Source organism: Heteronotia binoei, chromosome 16 (genome assembly GCF_032191835.1).
Source record: "Heteronotia binoei isolate CCM8104 ecotype False Entrance Well chromosome 16, APGP_CSIRO_Hbin_v1, whole genome shotgun sequence".
NCBI classification, from domain to species: domain Eukaryota; kingdom Metazoa; phylum Chordata; class Lepidosauria; order Squamata; family Gekkonidae; genus Heteronotia; species Heteronotia binoei.
In genome coordinates, this window is record NC_083238.1 from 26,715,861 (window position 1) to 26,737,185 (window position 21,325).

Sequence of the window (21,325 nt, forward strand, 5' to 3'; positions counted from 1 at the left end):
GAAGGAAGCGAAGGCCGGCGGGGAGCCTTACAGGTGGGAGGGGAAAGGAGCGCGACTCCAGCTCTGCCACGTTCTCGGTGACGCTTTTCAAACTCACCTTCAGAAAGCAGCGCCTCTCCTCCCGATTTCCTTTCCTCCTCACCGCTGGCTCCGTTTTGAAGTCTTGTCCTTGGTCCCGCTCGGGTATTTGACTGGGGCAAGCCCTAGGGTTGCCAAATCCAATTTAAGAAATATCTGGGGACTTTGGGGGTGGAGCCAGGAGACTTTGGAGGTGGAGACAGGAGACTTTGGGGGGTGGAGCCAAGATCAAGACTGTGACAAGCATAATTGAACTCCAAAGGGAGTTCTGGCCATCACATTTAAAGGGACCGCACACCTTTTCAATGCCTTCCTTCCATAGGAAATAATGAAGGATAGGGGCACCTTCTTTTGGGGCTCATAGAGATTGGGGGTCCAATCCTTTTGAAACTTGGGGGATATTTTGGGGAGAGGCACTAGATGCTGTACTGAAAATTTGGTGCCTCTACCTCAAAAAACAGCCGCCCCAGATACCCGCGGATCAATTCTCTATTATTTTCTATGGGAATAAATCTCCATAGGGAATAACAGAGTTCCCTCAGACATTTCCCTCCCCTCCCCCCGCTTTCTGACGACCCTGAAGCGGGGGGAGAGCCTCCAAACGGGGGATCCCCTGGCCCCACCTGGGGACTGGCAACCCTAGCAAGCCCTGAGGCGCTTTATGTTGAGCGCTGCTGTGCTTCAACCTTCAAGGGCCTCCCCCCCACCACCGCTTTTTTAGCTTTAATTCACAAAATCAAATTCTGTCTCTTTGTAGTGATGATGACACAAGTTGGGATGCCAGCCTCCAGGTGGGACCTGTGGATCCTCCGGAATTACAACATTGCCAGAGTGCCTGAAGAAAACATGCTTTGGGGGTGGGATTGTATCCCACTGAGTTCCCTGGCACTCCAGGCTCCATCCCCAAATCTCCAGGAGTTTCTCAACCTGAATCTGGCAACGCCATCGCCCCCCTCCCCCACACTGATGGCCAGAAGGGACCTGGTAACCCCACTAGAAGATGCTTTGTTTGCAAGTACTGCCAGCTTTGGAGAAGAGTCCCATAGTAGGGAATTGGACAGAGTGCTGGTTTTGGAAGTGGGAAAACCTATGGTGAAATCCCAGGACGTTCTCTGGCTAACCTAACCCCACAGGAGTGTTGAAGAAATGTAACGCACACACTTGGTGAATTATTTTGTAACCACTTGTTCACAAAAAGCAGTTTACGATGGTAGAAATGTTTTGTTTTGTTTTTTTTTTAAAAAAATCCTACTGTGAACAGTTAAAGTCAATAGTGGAACAATCAATAGTATAACAGCAGCCAAAAAAAAAATTCTGAGCAACTTTAACCAGCAGGCTACAGAATTTGCAACGTAAGAACAATCTATAACAAGTTGTTTAAAAGGTGCACCAAAATGATATCTGCAACAGTAATTCAAAGAAATGCAGATTATCCAAAAAGAGAAAAAAATCACTCACAAAGTGCCTGAGCAAACAACCAATACAGCGTATTCCCCCCCCCCTTCCCCAATTGCTAGGACTAACGAGCAAAATGCTGAGCTTACGTCTGGATACCTTCTATGTGTTTAAGGATGCATGCAAGGAATTAAATACTCTTTATATCAGTCATTGTGCTAACTTCTACATTTTTGACTACTCAGCTTCTGTTAGTTCAACTGCATATTTTATTTATCTGAACCAAAAATTATGCTGCCTCTCCAAGGACCCTGCCTAAGGCGGCTTACAATATAAAACACCAGTGAGGAAAACCTCCTAGTCCATTTCCAATGCAGGCCTGACTCTGCACCAAAATATATCTAGATAATCTCTCTCCTCCAAAGCTGCCTGAAGCAGCATAGTGACCATCTGCTCATGCACCTAGTCCAAAAGCGAACGCTGACCTGCAAGCAGTTGTTGTTCAAATCTATAAGGCCCACTTAAGGTTACCAGCCCTTAGCTGGCAGCCCCCAGGAGCATGCAGAGCTGAAGACTTCTCAGATTCCACTTCTGGTTTCAGAACAGGAAGCAATGTGGAAGTTCCTACACTGTCCTGGTATCACTTCCAGCTTCAGAATACAAAGTAACATGACACTCTAGGAATTTCCAAATCTCTATGGTCTTAGCAACCCACAGGCACTCAACCAATGCACAGTAGCGTAAACCGTTCCTAAAACTTAAGACTTGCTCTGCCTGTTCCAAGGTACTGAAAGGACTCCCAACAGATCAGTGTTGGCAAGAATGCCAAAGGCACAGGTATTCCTCTGCAACTAACATCCAATTGCTATCATATCACCTGGTTTCTGTGTTTTCACATGCACTAAATAATGCACTTTGCAGCTGGATTTTACTGTGTGAAATCCACTTGCAAATGGTTGCTGAAACAAATCGAAACTGCTCTATTTAGCATGTATGAAAGTGCCCTTGGTCAAAAGCAGATGGTTTCAAGCAGTCTTTGGATTTGGGTCTACGTAGTGTTGATTTTCTCCAGCAAAAATATTGTAAGCTGAAATTGCTGGTCATCTAAATATTACATTGTTCTCTCCAATATCAAATTGTTAACAGAAGTAATCTGACATCAAAACGTAGCTTATTACAAATATGGAGAAGGAAGCCTTTGTTCGTGCTACATTTACAGTACCTGAGCACAGTGTGAGTTATGTAATAAAAGGAAATTGGCGAACAATGGCTTTTTCTTTTGTTGATTTTCTTCCAGCCAGCTCCTTCAATAACATGTGCATATGCCTGAACGCACACACAATAATTTTCCATTGTTTAGAACAACTTAATGGAATAACCATGTAAGGAAAACCTATTTGTTGTTATGCTTCCTCTTTAAAACCAGTGCACTTTATATGGGCTGCTCAGTAAAAGATAAGTCAATATTGATGATCCTTTTTTTTTTTTTGTATTGTCCACAGGTGGCTGGGTAGCTACATCCTGGTCACATGCTGTTTCTGGGCACACCTAGCTAAGCTGTCTCTGTTCCCAGACCAAGACAAAAAAATGCTGCCAAATCAGGTGGTTTCTCTTTTGTACGGTTGCCAGGTCCGGATCAAGAAATAACTGGGAACTTTGGGGGTGGAGTCAGGAGCAAGGGTGTGACAAGCACAACTGAACTCCAAAGGGAGGTCTGGCCATCATATTTAAAGGAACCACGCACCTTTTAAATGACTTCCCTCCATTTGGAAGTAATGAAGGATAGGGGCGCCTTCTTTCGGGGCTCGTAGGATTTGGACCCCCTGGGTCAATCTTTTTGAAACATTCGGGGAGGGGTTGAGGAGAGGCACCAAATGCTGTGCTGAAAATTTGGTGTCTCTGCTTCAGAAGACAGCCCCCCAGAGTCCCAGATACTGACAGATAAATTCTCCATTATACCCTATGGGAATCTGTTTCCATAGGGTTAATGGAGTGCCCAGCAGACATTTCCCTTCCTGCCCCCCGCTTTCTGCTAACCCTGAAACTGGGGGAAGGCCTCCAAACCAGGGGATCCCTTGGCCCCAACTGAGGACTGGTAACCCTACTCTTTCGTGCTCTGTTGCCTGCCTGATCACAAAGGAAAAAAGCAAGCCTCAGTAAAACCATCTGAAATAGGAAAACATCAGGAAAGATAAGGGATAATAAACCCCAACTGTGTTTTTTAAAAAAATATTTGGTACTGAATCAGACTGTATTGTATCAGAGGTCCCCAAGCTCTGAGCAGTTCACATTTTGAAAATAGTTAGTGGGTTCCACCACAAAATGGCAGCCGTGTGAGAAGCAGCAAATGATTTGTGCTCAGCATTGGGCTGAGCTGGGATTCCCCAAAAGAAGAAACACAAGAAGCCTTGGCTCTCAGCCTGCAAGATCTGAGCAAGGCAGCTGATGGAAAGAGCTGCCATAAATCGGGAGCTACTTAACAGTACTTTACTCACACAGGCACAATTGCTGGGGGGGGGGGGGGGGTGCAGAAGGAGGAGGCCACCATAGACCAGGACTTTGGTCTGAGTCACTTCCCCACTTCATTCAGTGGAAGGTGCAGCAAAATCCATCTTCCACTCTTCGGTTCTCTGGCAATAAGATGCTTCGGGATCAGCCTGGTGGCCCTGATGTCAAGAAAGGCTCTGGCACTCTTGCTGCGGCATTGTCACCCTCCAGGCCACCTGAGCTGGGTCAGCACTGCCCTGTCCAGAGTGTGGCCTTGCTCTGCCAGTGCTGCTCCAAACTGGCCCTTGAGGGCAGCTCTTCCGCCCCACCACCACTGCTGCCCTGAAGACGGCTGTGGGCCCCTTGGCGGTGGTGAGCAGCTGATAGGTGGGGCCAGAAAGGTTGTGCAGGGGATTGGTTGATGGGGCTTGCACCTCCTGGGGCCCCACCATAGCTACAGGCCTGGGCCAATCTCAAAATGCTATGCAGTTAATGGTTATGAAATGGATATTGTCTTATGATAGACCAATGAGTGGACATTTATTTATTTATTTGATTTATATCCCGCCCTCCCCGCCGAAGCAGGCTCAGGGCGGCTCACAACATAAAATCCCACAAACAAATTAATGAGTATTAAAATTACACATTCAATAATAAAATAGATATGCAATAATTAAAACAGTTAAAACAGAATATTGAGTTGGTGCTATTCTGGTGGCGACGGCCTTCTTCCACTTCTCTTAAATACCGGTGCCGAGTCAATTGAATGCCAGTTGGAAGAGGGCAGTCTTGCAGGCCTTGCAGAACTGCACAGGGTTCCGCAAGGCCCTAACTTCATCTGGCAGTTGGTTCCACCAGTAGGGGGCTACAATTGAAAAGGCCCTGTCTCTGGTTAATTTCAATCAGGACTCCTTTGGCCCGGGGATTACTAATAGATTTTGTGATCCCGATCTGGGGAACATGTGGGGAGAGACAGTCCCTAAGGTAGGCAGGTCCTAGGCCATATAGGGCTTTAAAGGTAATAACCAGCACCTTGTAACGAATCTGGTATACTATTGGTAGCCAGTGCAGTTCCCACAGTCCCGGCTGAATATCCTCCCACCTGGGGAGCTCCAATAACAGCCGGGCAGCCACGTTCTGCACTAGCTGCAGCTTCCGGGTTCGGCACAAGGACAGCCCCATGTAGAGGGCATTACAATAGTCCAGCCTCGAGGTGACCGTTGCATGGATCACTGTTGCCAGGTTGCCGTGCTCCAGGAAGGGAATCAACTGCCTTGCCTGCCTAAGATGGAAAAACGCGGTTTTAGCAGCGGCTGCTATCTGGACATAAAAATGATGCTTCCTGCTGGTGATGTAGATGAAAGCCAGGATTGGTTGTTTGCTTTGGGGAAGGAAAAGAAAATGTATTGGTAGGCATCAGAGTGCCATGTTGGAGTCCACTACAGGAAATTGTGTTCCCTTCTCTTTGGGATAGATTAGATGTTGGTAAACCTTAAACACAAAGAGCTGGTAAAGAAATTCCTTCTGTGTCCTTCCTCTTATACTGTTTTAAAATTCCCATCAGTACAGATAATATTGGCTTTATTCTTTTATCATATGATAATGGAGCCGTGCCCAGATTCCCAGCTGGGAGGAAACTTGAAATACTCATAGGGCATAGCTGTAACCATGACAGTGTCATTGTCAGCCTCAGTAAATGAAAGCTGTTTGTGTGCACACCGTACGTTCTTTTCCCAGAACCAGCAACCGCCTGAAGTGTTCAGAATTGCAGACCTAGAGTATTTCTGTACACTGATGCTGTATAAAGTATACTTGAGCTTTTATTTGTTTAGATAGGTAATCAGTTTGTTAAAGGGGGAATAGGAAGGAAAAGAGGTCCAAGAATGCATTCAAATGTCACAACAACCTCCATGAAGATGAGGTTCATCAGCATCTAGACACCAGCACAGAGAAGAAGAAGAAGAAGAAGAAGAAGAAGAAGAAGAATTGCAGATTTATACCCCGCCCTTCTCTCTGAATCAGAGACTCAGAGCGGCTTACAATCTCCTATATCTTCTCCCCCCACAACAGACACTCTGTGAGCTGGGTGGGGCTGAGAGGGCTCTCACAGCAGCTGCCCTTTCAAGGACAACCTCTGCCAGAGCTATGGCTGACTCAAGGCCATTCCAGCAGGTGCAAGTGGAGGAGTGGGGAATCAAACCTGGTTCTTCCAGATAAGAGTCCGCACACTTCACCACTACACCAGCACAGATTATTTTTCATTGCGTTCTCGTGCTTCCCTGACTTCTCTAGCGTGTAGTTCAGGATTTACTGAAGATTTCCTGGTTTCATTAAGTTCCAGTTTTCCATGGCATCTGAATGCACATGCCTCAGCAGGGCGGGCCCTAGACTGTCTGCAACCCTTGGCAAGGCTAACTTCTGACACCCCACACTGACAACATTACCAAGTCATGGGGGTACCCAATTTGGTTCCCCCAGAAGACTCGCACCCTAGTTTGCCTAGTGGCAGGGCCAGCCCTGTGCCTCAACAAATTGGAAATTGTGGCCTCTTCAAGCCATGGTTCTAAGCTTGGTGAAATCCCAGTTTAGAACCCTACTTTGTGTTTGCTAATCTGCCTGCATTTGGCCATTAAGGGAAATTGTTTTCTGATCACACCAGGATGTGTTCAATCAAGCTCCATTCACTATACGAGGTGGGAGGAGAGAGGGGAGAACACAGTGAGCAAGCTGTAAGTGAGCAAGCTGTAATTGTGCTCCATAATTCAGCCTCTACTTAGAGTGTGTTATAACATCTGAATGCAGTCCTGATGTCATATTGAAGAAGAGTTGGTGTTTATACCCTGCTTTTCCCTACCATAAGGAGTCTCAAAGCGGTTTACAATCACATCCCCTTCCTCCCCCCACAACAGGCACCTTGTGAGGTGGGTGAGGCTGAGAGAGTTTTAAGAGAACCGTGACAAGGTCAACAGCCAGCAGGCTTCATGTGGAGGAGTGGGGAATCAAACCCCGTTCTTCAAATTGGAGTCCACCATGTTTAATCACTATACTATGCTGTATTGAATGTACATGCTATTCAATATGGGTTTTGTGTTCAAATCACAGACACAGGAAATGCAATTAAGTGCTCATTGTCTGTTCATTATGGAGACCTCTCTGGCAGTTTTCTGCTGCAGAGTAGGAGCTATTTCCTCAGCTGCACATGAAGTCTTTTGAACTATGTTTGTGTCCAGCAGTTGGTTGACCCAATAGGAGATGGTGAGATATTTAGCTATCTTTGTTCTACAAGGGTTGCCTATTGCCTGGGTGATACCTTTTTGTTTTTTCCTGAAAATTCGTCATTTTTGTTGATCATTGTAATAATTTCTTAATTTATGTTTCATGTTTTGTCTCTCCTTGTTGCATGCCATTACCCAGGTCCATCAATCTGTCGTGGTCAGCCTCAGCTTCAACCTGAACTAGCTGATTCTGGTAACATTCATGGCCATGTCAGTGACTCAGAGGCAGCAGAGGTGGATCCCAGCACACAGGTTGCCGAGTGATGACAGCACGTTGTCAGATTGCAAGAGCACTGGGACCACCAAGGGAGTAACTCTAAGGCAGTGTCCCGTCAGTCCAAGATCCTAAAGAGACTCCACAGATCACCTCATGTCCGTCTTCCCCTGAGGCACCAGAATGCAGAAGGTGGTGGGCACACCTGGAACTTCTTGAGAGGAGGCAAAGCATGTGCCTCACCTCCTGATGATTACCAAGTCATGACGAGCACCTTGAACTAATGAGTCAGGTGGATGGCTCACTCATGGGCTCAACAGGACCCAGTTGTGAGCCTCACATAAAAGAAGGAACGGTGAAAGCCTCAGGTGTGGGAGCAACTCACCACGACACTGCTGATGCCACAACCACTACACCAGACTCTGCCGCTTCTTGCAACTCTTGAACCTCTGGCTTTGACCCTTGGACCTACTTGACCACGCTTCTCAGACCTGCTCTAACCCAATCTGCTTCTCGATTCTTGCTGGACTCGTTTGTGCAAAGCTCTTGGTCAGAACTCTTGACTACGTGACTCTAGTTAGTGTTTTGGCTTGACTGTTCTGGCTTCTCCTGCTTGAGACTGCCCTGATCCCAGACATATTCTGTGCAAAACTGACATTACACACCAAGGTGTGTGTGTGTGACTTAATCACTCTGTTGTTGTTCTCTAGGAAAATCCCAAGAAATCGTATGGTACTACTACTTCTAGCGGTGTCTGAAGCCTTCCTCCAGCCAAGGAGTGTTTCTCCAATGGAATTGGTAGGAAAACGATCCACTTTCTGTTGGAGGAAGGCTCCTTTAGAAGGCTTAAAACTTTGCTCAGAGGAGTAGGGGGGATACAAGGCAGATTCACATGTAATCATGATGACCAGTAAATAAAGACCCCAGCAACTGGGGGGAGGGGCATTTGCCGCTTCACCACAGTACTTTCAGAGCATTTTTGTGATGTAAAAAATATAGTAAATGGGTATGGTACAACCCTACACAGAGTTACTCCCCAGTGGACTTATAGGGATGTTCCTGAGTAGAAAAATGTATATTCAGACTTACAGTTTAGTGTAGAGAAGGTACTATTTTAAATACATTTTCCACCTTAAGGAAAAATGTAGTTTTATGTTTGTACAAATGTTGTTAACATATCTGCCATTAAGGACTTTTATACTGCATGACCTCTACCATGGTAATAAGTCACGAGATTTCAAAAGAAAAGCAACACTTTTTTTCTTGCTCATCTTTTTAAAATGATTGCTCACTTTTCTAAAGTGCCACCTACTGAGATATCTATTAATTCTAGTTATAAATACTCAGGAATGACAGAGACTGTAGCATCATGTAGCAACAGGTATAGCATTTATTTTCAGTTGAGTCTCACCAGATGGAATAACAACAGTTTAATCCTAAACAGAGTTTAGAACGCACTAGAATAATCCGGTTTAGGCTGAGGTAACTCTGCACAGGTTTGATTTGTTACTGTGCTCATCCCAGTGCATGGAAGGCACATTTTTTGTTTAATTATACCCTGCTTTTCCAGTCAGTTGATCTCACCTAATTCTCCTCCTTTGTACATCCCACATACCTGTTGTCCATGCAGTTTCAGTGATCCTTACAACAATTTTTTTTTAATTCAACGAGAACAACCTGCTGCCTTTTTGATGAACATGAAAGCTGGTTGGATCCAGTTTTAATTACGTTTACACTGTTTTATTATTTTTGTTTTGTGAGTCACCTTAAGCAGCTTGTCTGGAGAGGAGCATGTACATTTTTTCCTCAATAAATGAATGTTTTCCATCTATACAAACAAAGGGATTAGGAGTTAAACAGAAATAGAAGAACCAATAAGTGGTGAAATCCCAAATTGTGATTGCATCACAGACATCTCATGAGAGGCTCCTTAATTGACCGGAATATTGGGGAACATTGGCTTTGACTGGGCCATTATTAACAAGGCTAAAGGTAGCAGATCGCTAATTCCAGCACTAACATCTCAGAAAATGTTTGGGACCTCTGTATTAAGAAAAGAAAGTTGAAATGCAAAGATTCCTTACCTTTTTAAAAAAAAAAAATTATTTAAGAGCTTGTGCATAACTTGTTTGAGGAAAGAAGTATATAATACCATCTGCTACTCAATAGCCATGCTGTGTTCTTTAGTTCTCTAAAGTAATGTAGTCAATCATTTACCCCAAAGTGTTTATTCATGACATGTATCTTGACGCATTGAACTTAATTAATGTACTTGTCGGCACATTATATTTCACTTTGGTAAATCCTAAAGAATGCCAAGGGGTTATCATGTTGTAACTTTTGTTAGCATAACTTGTAAGTACCAGGGACCACTTGTTACAATTTATTTCTGGATTAAGTATTAATTCATCTCCCCGCCCCCCCCCCACCGCTTTCACATTACTCTGTAGGAATACCAATACAAAGCCCCACTATTCCTAAAAGATTTGTGTGTTGTGTGTCATTTTTGTGTTACATCATTCATCTCTTTTGATTTTTTTTTAAAAACATTCTTTGTGTTTTAAAATTAGTACAAGCCAAGGTGGGTGTGGATTGTGAAAATAGAAGGGTGTTTTCCTTGTTAGCTTCACATTGTGATTCACTCAGCTAATCAGATGGAAAGCCAAGGTGCCTTTTTCTATTAATAAAGTAGAGCATTCTAAGTGAGCTATTCCAGCAAAATGGTGAAACACAGAATAGTTTACAATGCTCACCTAAGCAGCAACCTCCTGTCCCCAAAAAACTTTGCATTCACCTTTCAAGTGGCTCAGTCACTGCTTTCTATCGTGCCTGCCTCTTTCAGGGAACATGTACAGGCAAGCATGCAGCAGAGGAAGAATTGCTATGAGCCAATCGACATTTTTGGTGGAGTATTTTTTTCATTTTAATCACACATCCATTTGCAATCTTCCAGCTTAATTATACCTCAAAGTACCTCATGACCGTGGGTGCTCCAGCTGATGACTTTGTGGACTTGTACTCAAAAGTTGACTTTATAAAGGTGATGAAAATGAATAATCACCACCCGTCCTTGAAGCAAACCTTCCTAACCATGTTTCTTTGCAGTGGTGTTTTCCACATGGGGATGGGCTTGTGTAGTTTCATTGCTGCACCTGCCAATACAGTGCAGCAGCAGTGGGGCTTCCACTGGGCATGCTGACATGAATTTTCCCTGCCCCAGCCCCCTTGGGAGTGGCTATCCTCCCCATGTGTGCCACTGCAGGCTTTTATAGGGCTTTTTAAAAAATCAGCAATTGATTATCATTACAGCAATCTGTGTATCAGGTTCTCTGAAATCCTTGCTTTCTTTCTTCTTCTTTCTCTCCCTCCCTCTCTCCAGCCTCTTTCCTGATGGAGATATGCCTTTCCCCTTATATCTCTGTAGTGAAAAGGGCTAGACTTCTAAGAAAGAAAGAAAGAAAGAAAGAAAGAAAGAAAGAAAGAAAGAAAGAAAGAAAGAAAGCTGGAAATTCAGAAAACCTGATACACAAATTGTTATAATACTGTAGAGATAGTCAGCTTTAAAAAAAAAAAAAGCCCTTCAGTGTTTGTGGGACAATGACTGGGGAGGGGGGATAGAGAAACTGGTATCAGTGTAGGTAGGATCATGATCAGGACTTTTCCTTCCACATATGCACCACCTCACCTTTCCTTCGATCTTTCCCAAAAAAATCACAGCAAAGTATGTTTTGGAAAGAATGCAGGAAAGATGGGGAATACCAAGGAGGTGCATTGAAGACAGTGATGCTGCGTGGAAGTGGGGAGAGGGAAGAAACATTTCCCAATAACATTGGGAAGAATTTCTTGACAGAGCAGTTCTTCAGTAGAATAGGATTCTTGGAGGTGGAGGGCTTTCCTTCTTTGAAGGTTTTTAAACAGAGGCTAGATGGCCATCTGACAGCAATGCTGATTCTGTGAACTTAGGGAGATTATGAGGAGGGCAGGAAGATTTGTATCAATGCTTAGTTCTTGTGGCCCTTTCTTACACACTCAGGGCAATGCTGAATGCCACTTTGGGGTCAGTCAGCAATTTTTTTCCAGCCTAGTTTGGCCAGGGATCCTGGAGGTTTTTTCCATCTTCTTGGCATGGAGCAGGGGTCATTGGGGATGTGTGTCGGGAGTGGGGGAAGGGATTTATGAAGTTCCTATGCTAGATGACCCTGGAGGTCCCTTACAACTCTATGATTTTATGATTCAATAGCATACAAGCCAGAGCAACCAACTCATGTTTAAGTGACCAGTGTCTCATCGCACTAGGAAGCGTCCTGGATCTCATCCCAATGGCTGAGGAATGGCAAGCCTTCATCACAAGGCAGACTACTGTATACAGTTCAGTCATATACCGGAGGCAGCTGTTGCCATAATCTATTTATTAATTAAATTAAATTTCTAGACCACCTTCCCTTGCACGGCAGGGCTAAGCGTGCTGTACGACAGCAGAAGCACATTCACAATTAAAATACACAGTTAAAACAATAAAATACAACAACAATCCTGATTATATGGCAAAGACTACATCAGATTGTGCTGCTGCCCCATGGGAAGGGGGGTGAAGGAGGAGGCAGGGAACAGGAGTGCCAGGGCAAGTAGAAACTGTTGCTGTCCTCAACCAAATGCCTGGTGGAACATCCCCGCAGAACTGCATTAAGTCCCACAGGGCACAGATGTTACTCAGCAGAGAGTTCTACCAGGTTGAAACCAAGGCCAAAAATGCCCTTGGGGGCTGAGGATCACCAATAGGTTCTTATTAGCAGAACACAGTGTTCTTTGGGGGGTATACCAGGAGAGGCGGTCCTGAAGATACGTGGGTCTAATTAGGGTTGTCAGGTCTGTGTTGGAAAATACCTGGAGACTTTGGGGGTGGATCTGGGAGAGGGTGAGGTTTGGGGAGGGGAGGGGCCTCAGGAAGATATAATGCCATAGAGACCATCCATCAAAGAAGCCATTTTCTTCAGGGGAGCTGATCTCTGCCAGCTGGAGATCAGTTGTCAATCAAGAGATCTCCAGACCCCACCTGGAGGCTGGCATCCCTAGGTGTTCCTGACAACCTAGGCAAGTGATGGCCTTGGTTTCCTCCTCCTGCACCCTAATGCTGTCATAGCATATTTCAATACATGCTATATAATAAACATAAGGTCTAGTATATAGCATTTAATTATGATAAATTCATTAGTAATCATGGATGCTGATTCACTAGATAGGCAAAATAGGCTTCCTCTTCCTATTTATGCTAGAATAAGGCTTCAGAGCCTCCTTTGTTCCCCTCTCTGCATCCCTGGCTATACGGAACTATTTAAACATTTCCTGTGGCAGCAGGTTATGAGTATTGGCCCTATGTTTTGAATGTTTACAGGATTAACTATTTATTTATTTATTTGAGCCCCCTCCTCTCAGAGACCAAATAGCTTTCCAAAAATACTGACATAGGACCAACCAATTTAAACAATACGATTCAAACAGAAACACACACACACTTTCATTAAAAAAAACATATGCATGGTATAGTGGTTAGAAGGTCAGACTAGAATCTAGACCCAAGATCAAATGCCCTCACTGCCATATAAGTTCCCTGGATGATGTTGAGCCAGTGACGTAGGGTTGCTAGCCTCCAGTGGGGCCTGGAGATCTTCCTCTTTTACAACTGATCTCCAGCTGGCAGAGATCAGCTCCCCTGGAGAAAATGGCTTCTTTAAAGGGTGGCCTCTATGGCCTTGTACCCTGCTGAGGCGCCTTCCCCTCCCCAAACCACACCCTCTCCTGGATCCACCCCCAAAATTTCCAGGTATTTTCCAATATAGATCTGGCAACCCTACCAGTCACACACTCTCAGGCTAACCTACGTCACAGTGTTGTTGTTCTGAGGACAAAATGGAGGAGAAGAGAAAGTGAAGCCACTTTGGGCTCCAGTTGGAGAATATATGGGCATAATGGATATAAATGAAGCAAAATATATCTGGCAGCTGATCATCCCATGACTCAGACCAACTGAGACTCAGTAAAATACCAAGTATTCTCCCAGCCCAGGGGAAGGGGTTCACTGATGGACGATTTTAATCATGTGTCTGAAAGTGCTTCTCGGGAAGTTTAATCTGCAGCCAGCTTCAGGCACAGCACAGGAAGTGCTGAGACAAAATGAATCACATTAGCTAAGTAGCCACTGCTTCGTTCTAAACCTGAAGCCTGCCCCCTCCCCACCCCCCCCCCCCCAGCAAAGACAAAAGCCAGAACCTGAAACAGCAAATGCCCTAAATCACCCAAGAGGTGTAATTCATTCTGCAGGAAAAGGCGAACAAAGTTACAGAAAATAACCTCAAGCAGTTCTCCCGCACCAACTCCCCTTTTCGGAAATAAGTATTTGGAACCATTTTCGTTAAATGACTACATTACAAAGAACAGGGTAACTCGTCTGCCTGGAGATATATAGAGACTGGATAGCTGTACGATTGAAGATCCTACAGGATATATTAAATCTCCTGTCTCACCATGCAGTTCGCAGTTGGGAAGAAGGTTGCATTCCCCCCCCCCCCCCTCAAAAAAAGCCCCTGTAATACTAGGTAAAAACCATAACATATGCTGCCTCAAAAATAATCTTTAGGACCGTAGCATGTCCCAATTCAAACTGGTAACCATTTGCAATTAAGGTCCTTTCTTGTACAGCATAATCTATGATATGTTATAAAAGGAAACGTTCATCTGATGGCCATGTCACACAGATAGCACACTCTGCAAGTATAACTTCAAGGAGCAACGTTCTCTCTAAGCTGCAGAATCTTGTGAGCAAAAATTCTACGTTGTGAGAATTAAAGTGGTGAGCTACTGCATAAATTAGTGTACCCTGGGGTCACCCTTCCTGAGCTCAGACAAAAATGTGCGAGCTGGAGACTAAAAATCTGTGAGCTAGCTCACACTAACTCAGCTTAGAGGGAACACTGTTTAGGAGGTGTTCCTTCTCAGCTGTCCACCATTTGTATCATGTGACTTAGCCCAACAAAGACACTGAAAATGCAACTGTGGCACATTTTTATTATTACAATGATCCTTTTAACATATGCATTGGCTGCATTCATACTACAAGGATTGCATGAACCAGCTCTAGGCTGGGAAATACCTGGAGATTTTGGGGGCGGAGCCTAAGGGGATGGGCCTTGGGCAGGGGAGAGACTTCAGTGGGTATAATGCCATAGAGTCCACCTTCCAAAGGACCCATTTTCTCCAGGTGAACTGATCCCTGTCATCTGGAAATCAATGTCATCCCAGGAGATCTTCAGTCATTGCCTGGAGGCTAAAAAGATATATTGAGAGAGCTCACAATTAGGAAACTGGCGACATAAACCCAAACATAAATGTTTGAATATTTACCTGTATAATTTGCCTGTCTTTTTGTAATAAATGCTGTATGATTTTATAGTAATTTTGGTGGCAGTAGCCTTTGGGTTTATGTTGCTAACTGCTTGGAGGCTGGCAACACCAGATGTCATGAACTTTGTGGTTGACAGGTTTGGTGAGTAAGTACTGGAGGTGTGTGGGGGGGGAGGTATTTGTGAAGTTCCTGCATTGTGCAGATCTGGATGACCCTGGAGGTTCCTTCTAACTTTATAGTTCTATACCCCATGCTTAACTGCCACGGGCAGTCATGGGCAGAGCCTCACATTTCCTGGCCTTATTCTGATCGGTCTCAATCAGCTGCTAAGCATTTTTATATAAGAAACAATCACTCATCATTACGATAATGAAGAGAAATAATTTCAAACTAACTCCCCCGCCTCCCAAAAATTGTTTACGCACATCCTTGCTGGGATATCAGCAGACACAGGGAAACCTCAAATCCAAAATGTACCCACCCGTATCTGTGTCCCCATCACACAATATTAATATTAATATTATTAATAAATAAGAATGAATAAGTTGTCTAAGTTGTACTTGTAGCAGTAAGCTGTGGATTAATATGTTTAGATGAGTTTATTGCTGACTACACAACATGGGCTAAAAAACTGACCAATGTATTAAGGCAATGTTCTTGGCCAAGAACGTGGTTCAACTCAGTCACCTCGACCACCATTACAACCCCCTGAACATGGACAAACCCATGGCTTTGCCAATGTCCCTTGTTAATGTGCCTAATCCTCTTTTATTGACATCACCCTTCCCTCTTCTATGAGCATGAAGACTGTGTTGGGGGTGGGCGGGCATTCAGAAATTCCCAACCACCAACTTTAATATTAAGGATTTCTAGACAAATGATGTGAAACGGCTTGTGCAGTTGAAATATGCTATAATTGTTTTGTGGTTGTTATTGGTATTGTTATGAATAACAACACTGGAACACTAATTAGTTGCCAAGTATTATTCAAAGGACAATTCTATTGTTATGCAGTATTATTCCAGGTATTATCAGGTAGTATTTCATGTATTATAATTATACATAATTACATAATACACAGGTATATAGTGGTATAATTATAAAGGAACTGCTAATGAAATATACTACATGGTCTATCATTAGATCCCTGCCACTATATCAATTAGCTTCATTTTGCAAAATGAAGGCATACATATTTGTCTGAATTATATGCAAAGTATAAAATCACTGCAGGCCTGGGTGCAGAGATCAGTCTGCAAGAAAGGTATTCAAATATATCAGACCTTTTAAGTTAGGTATTAGCAGGGCTTTTTTTGAGCAGGAACGCACAGGAATGCAGTTCCGACTGGCTTGGTGTCAGGGAGTGTTGCCTAATATGCAAACAAGTTCCTACCGGCCTTTTTCTACAAAAAAACCCCGTGTGAAACAATGGTGACGTCATGGGGTATGGCCTAATATGCGAATGAGTTCCTGCTGGGCTTTTTCTACAAAGCCCTGGGTATTAGAGAGGCATATCTAATTTTTGCATTTGGGGGATAGTCCAAGAAGTCTCAGTTAATAGGAAATATGCCATCTGGATGTCACTGGGGAGAAGGAATAACCATTTCCACACAGGACAGGACACTGCCATAGATCACAAATCTATCAAACTTTATATTGTCTGTTCCAGTGGTTTTTCAGTGCTACCATGCCAAGGACCCACCTGTAACTCCCTAGCATGGAATCCACTGTACTGCAGGCACATGACAGGAAATCACATGACACCATATTCACGTGAGTCCAAAATTAAGAGACAGGAATAGAAGAATCCTCTCTGTCCAGTGAATCCATGCCACAGGTATATATTGGAGGACTGTCAGCATGGCGAAGGGTGGACTGACCAGACTCTGCCGGGCAGGTGGAACAGAGAGAAGAAAAGGAAGAGGGTTTCTAAGCCTGCTTAGGCTACAAATTATCAACACTTAAAAACACAAGAGAAGCCATGTTGGATTAGGCCAGTGGCCCATCCAGTCCAACTCTCTGTGTCAGTGGCCAAAACCCAGTGCCATCAGGTCAACCAGTGGGGCCAGAACTCCAGAAGCCCTCCCACTGTTGCCTCCCAAGCTCCAAGAATGCAGAGCATCAGACATATTGTTCCATCTATACCAACTTATGGCCCATGGGCCACAACTGGCTCACCCAGGGCTTTAATCAGGCCCATTGCTCTTTTCTCCCCCCCCCTCCTCCCCCTCCTGTTCTTCTCCTTTGAAGCCCTGAGGCTGCTGACATTCCCAACTCCTTCTGCCTTGTCTTTGCCTGCTTCAGCAGAAAGCTCTTCTGGGCTTGCACAGCTGCAAAGAAAATGTGGAATGGATTTTCCATTAAGGTCTCTGTGCCCAACTCTGGGAGTAGTCTATCCGGGCCCGGAGACCTTAATGGAAAATCCATTCTGCATTTTCCTTGGATCTATATCTGAGCTGCAATGTATTTCAATGGAGTGGAGCTCAAGTAGTTTCACTTTCCAGCATTTGTATGGCCTCTTGAAGGTGTGGACACCACTGATGTATGTATACCTTATGGCAAATAGCCACTGATGGACCTTTGCTCCATTTGTTTATCCAATCCCTTCTTCTGTGTCCTGCTCCTTTGCTTAACATGTATGAAAGAAAAGCTTGAGAGCATTTAAACATTCTTTTCCTTCATTCTACCTTTTGTTAAATTTAAATAATATTTTTAGAGTCACTAGATATGCCAAAACTTTGCTTGTAGTCCTATTTCCTGCCCTAGTGCCATAGGAATGAATGGCCCCTTTTATTCCTGTCTGCTGGATTCTGGTACTTTTCATAGTAGCAGCTCCCCCTTGGAATATAGTGCTGGTGTGAAATCCTATTAGCCTAATCTTGTTTGTAACCGTCACACCAGCCTACTTCTGACAAGCGGCTAGAGAAAGGTCTCTGCAGGTTGGTAAGCTATGCTGAGATGTCCCTTAGTGTACTCTGGCCTTTGAGTGACAACTCTGTTCCTTTTTTTTAAAAAAAAGATGTATATAATTCAGTGGGGTTTTAAAAAACTCTCAGGGTATTAGAAAGCAAGCGCACCCCAGTATTGAAACACCATTTGGCAATGGAGACTTGCCAGGTCCAGAAAATACAGAAATGCTTTAAAATGTTCCAAATAAAAGTTGGAAAATGAAGCATTTGGATATCCGGCAGCAGCAGAAGAAGCCAGGCACATCAGAAAATGCCTCCCTGCCAAGGACTGGCAAGCTTTTGAATAAAAACCTGCAAAGGAAGTTTAGAGCACTAATAAAGGGCCCAAATTTTTTTTAAAAAAACCCATCAATAGTTATAGACAAAAGTACTTGTGTTTATTACTATATATATATATATATATATATATATATATATATATATATATATACACACACACACACCTTGTAGGGACTCAAATGAAGCCTCCTAAAATCATCAAAGTGACAAATGCACAAAAACCTTTTGGATAATTCTGATAGAGACTGAAGGAAAACAAAGTGGAGCAACAATATCTTAAAGCACACAAAAACTAAGGAACAAAGCCAAGCTCGGCAACACCAAAGTACTCCATCTCCACCATCAGCTGATGAGATGGAGAGAGTAATGGACAAGTATGCAGACAGTCAGGTCCCACGTGAAGAACTGACAACTTATATGAGGGAAGACTGGAGGAAGGAAAGCCATGAGGAAACAGAGGGTATGAGGGAGAGAGAGGCAGTAATATATGTGACGTGTAAAACATGAACCTTTTCCGCACTGGTCTGTTCGCTTCTCGTGTGCCATGGGCCTATTTTCCCCCAGATCAAATTTTGTTTCCGCACTACTGCCTCAACTTTGGTGTGTTGTCCAGAGCAAATGGTTCCGCATTGACTAAACCTTCTCAAATTTTGCTCCTTTCCTCCTTTTTCCGGGCGTCTGACTCCACCCCTTTCTTTTTCCTTTTTGATTGCATGCGTGGTTACGTTATAGCGTAACCAATCGGCGCTTCGATCTCTGTCTGCATCCTGATTGGTCATCAGTATTTGGCCGCCACTGCTTGAATTTGGGGGGGGGGGAGGATTCTGAAGAAACAAAGCTCAGGGAACGCCATATTTTATTTAATTTTTATCTCAAGCACTGTCACAAACATGTCAGAGGGTGCTTGGAGCAGTAGGCACACTTTTTGGAATAATGGCAATATCTCTGTCTTCAACAATCTTTGTGATGATTACTTTCTTGCACACTCTCCGAAGACAAAAACAGCGTGGCCAGAATTTGCATTCCTCCTCTTCAATGAAGACAGTGTTTTCATTGACCAACAAGCTAATCTCCTCGCATTGCAAGCGCAGGAGATGACAAGCTCTGGCTGGCATTCGATTCGATTCCCGAGGCAGTATTGGGTCGAGCCAAGAAGCGTTGACTGGTGGGAGAACTGCGTATGTGGTGTATGGAGTGATAAGCATATTCCGATACAATCGCCAGACGCATATTCCAATACAATCACCAGGAAGAGATAGACGGGAACCGCAAACATTTCAGCTCTGTGATTCTGCAGGGGGCAGTGGATCATACTGGCAGATTCATAGAGGCGGAGGTTGGGTTTAGTGGGAAAACCAATGATGCTCTTGTGTTTACTAATAGCAGGCTATGCTCTGCGATGGACATGGGACAATTTATTTCTGGGGACCCAAGAATCACCGTGAAGGTTGTAAATGTGCCTGCCATTATTATTGGGGGTGGAGCATACCCTTTGAAGCGCTGGCTGACTCCCTATAAGTATCCCAGAACCAAGATTCAGCGAACTAGAATTGCAAATTATGCAAGGCAAAAAATGTTGTGGGACGTGCATTTGGTAGATTAAAGGCACATTAGTGCAGGCTGTCTGTTAGGATGAATGTTTCCATAGAGAATGTCCACATTGTTGTGACAGCTTGCGTGATTCTCCGCAATATTTGTGAAGCGAAGGGGCATAGTGTTATTATTGACAGGCAAGAACATGACACGTTGCTGTTTCCGGATGAGGTTGTAAATGACCTGCCTGCTACAAGAAGGAGAGGGCATGCTAAGGGAGAAAGGGTTAGAAATGCGCTCGCTGTTTTCATGTGCATGAATTGCTACTAGCAGATATCTCCTGCCTTCTTTTGCTGTGTTTTGCTCCAGTTTGGTGCAGTGGTTAAATGTGCGGACTCTTATCTGGGAGAACCGGGTTTGATTCCCCACTCCTCCACTTGCAGCTGCTGGAATGGGTCAGCCATAGCTCTGGCAGAGGTTGTCCTTGAAAGGGCAGCTGCTGTGAGAGCCCTCTCCAGCCCCACCCACCTCACAGGGTGTCTGTTGTGGGGGAGGAAGGTAAAGGAGATTGTGAGCTGCTCTGAGACTCTTCGGAGTGGAGGGCGGGATATAAATCCAATATCTTCTTCTTCAATTTCTTCATCTAGTTCCGCCTAGACTGTATTTCAAATAAAAGTGTGGTTTTTTTAAATGGACGTTCTCCTGTTTGCTTGGTCAACCGAGGGGTTTTTTTTTGGGTGGGGAATGTGAGTGAAAGGGCTTGGGTGTTCTGGTTTGAAAACAGGAAATGCTGCTGAGCAGTCTGCGGCTGACACAAAAGCGGCAATTTGCTAGTATTGGGGCAATGGAGGGAGGTTTCATTGACCAGTTTCCAAAAAGACAAGCGCCCGCCATTTCCTGATTTCAAATCCAGCAAATATGATTTCTTGAAAGCTATGTCCCTCATTCCAGGGTGGCGCTAGATGGTGGGGCCTGTTACTAATGCAGTCCTTTGGGCCGGGACCTTTGCTGTGATTGGAGGGAGCAGAGTATTACGTTACAACACAGCACTGCAGGACCGTTGTTAGTTTGCCAAAATGGCTGGTAGGAGAAGGAGAGGGACATTTTGGCAGTGTGATGAGGTCGACATGCTGCTTCACATTATCTCAAGGTGTGGTCATGTGAAGGAGCTAATGTCCAGCACCCACCTTGAGACTTTACCAATTTATGAGGCAGTGGCCAGGAGGCTTTCCAGGTGGGGTTACTGCAGGAATGCTTCCCAGTGCTGCTCCAAATTAAAATGTGACTTCATGAAAATTCTGGAGGCCTGGGGGGGAGGGATACCAAGAAAAAGTGGGCAGACACCACACCACACTGCCGTGTTGGCTCTCTGGACCAAAGCTGGTAGACCGAGTTGGGAGGACAGACATCACATGGGTAAGTGTGCTACAACCAAGTGGCTACCCGTTCTTCCCTGCAATTTCCCCTCTCATTAAGTTGGACATAGCCATCAGGGACATCATAGGGTGCAGAAATGCAAGTGAGTAATATTCTGCAGGGATGAAAACATTCAACTTGCTGATCAATCCCTGCTGCAAAACTTACATTTAGAAAAATTTTAGCCTTTTCAGCAATACAATTTGAGATGTCAGGTGGGCTATCCACAACAATTAGGCAAACGTATTGATAAGAGCTATGTATACGTTGGTTCACGTAC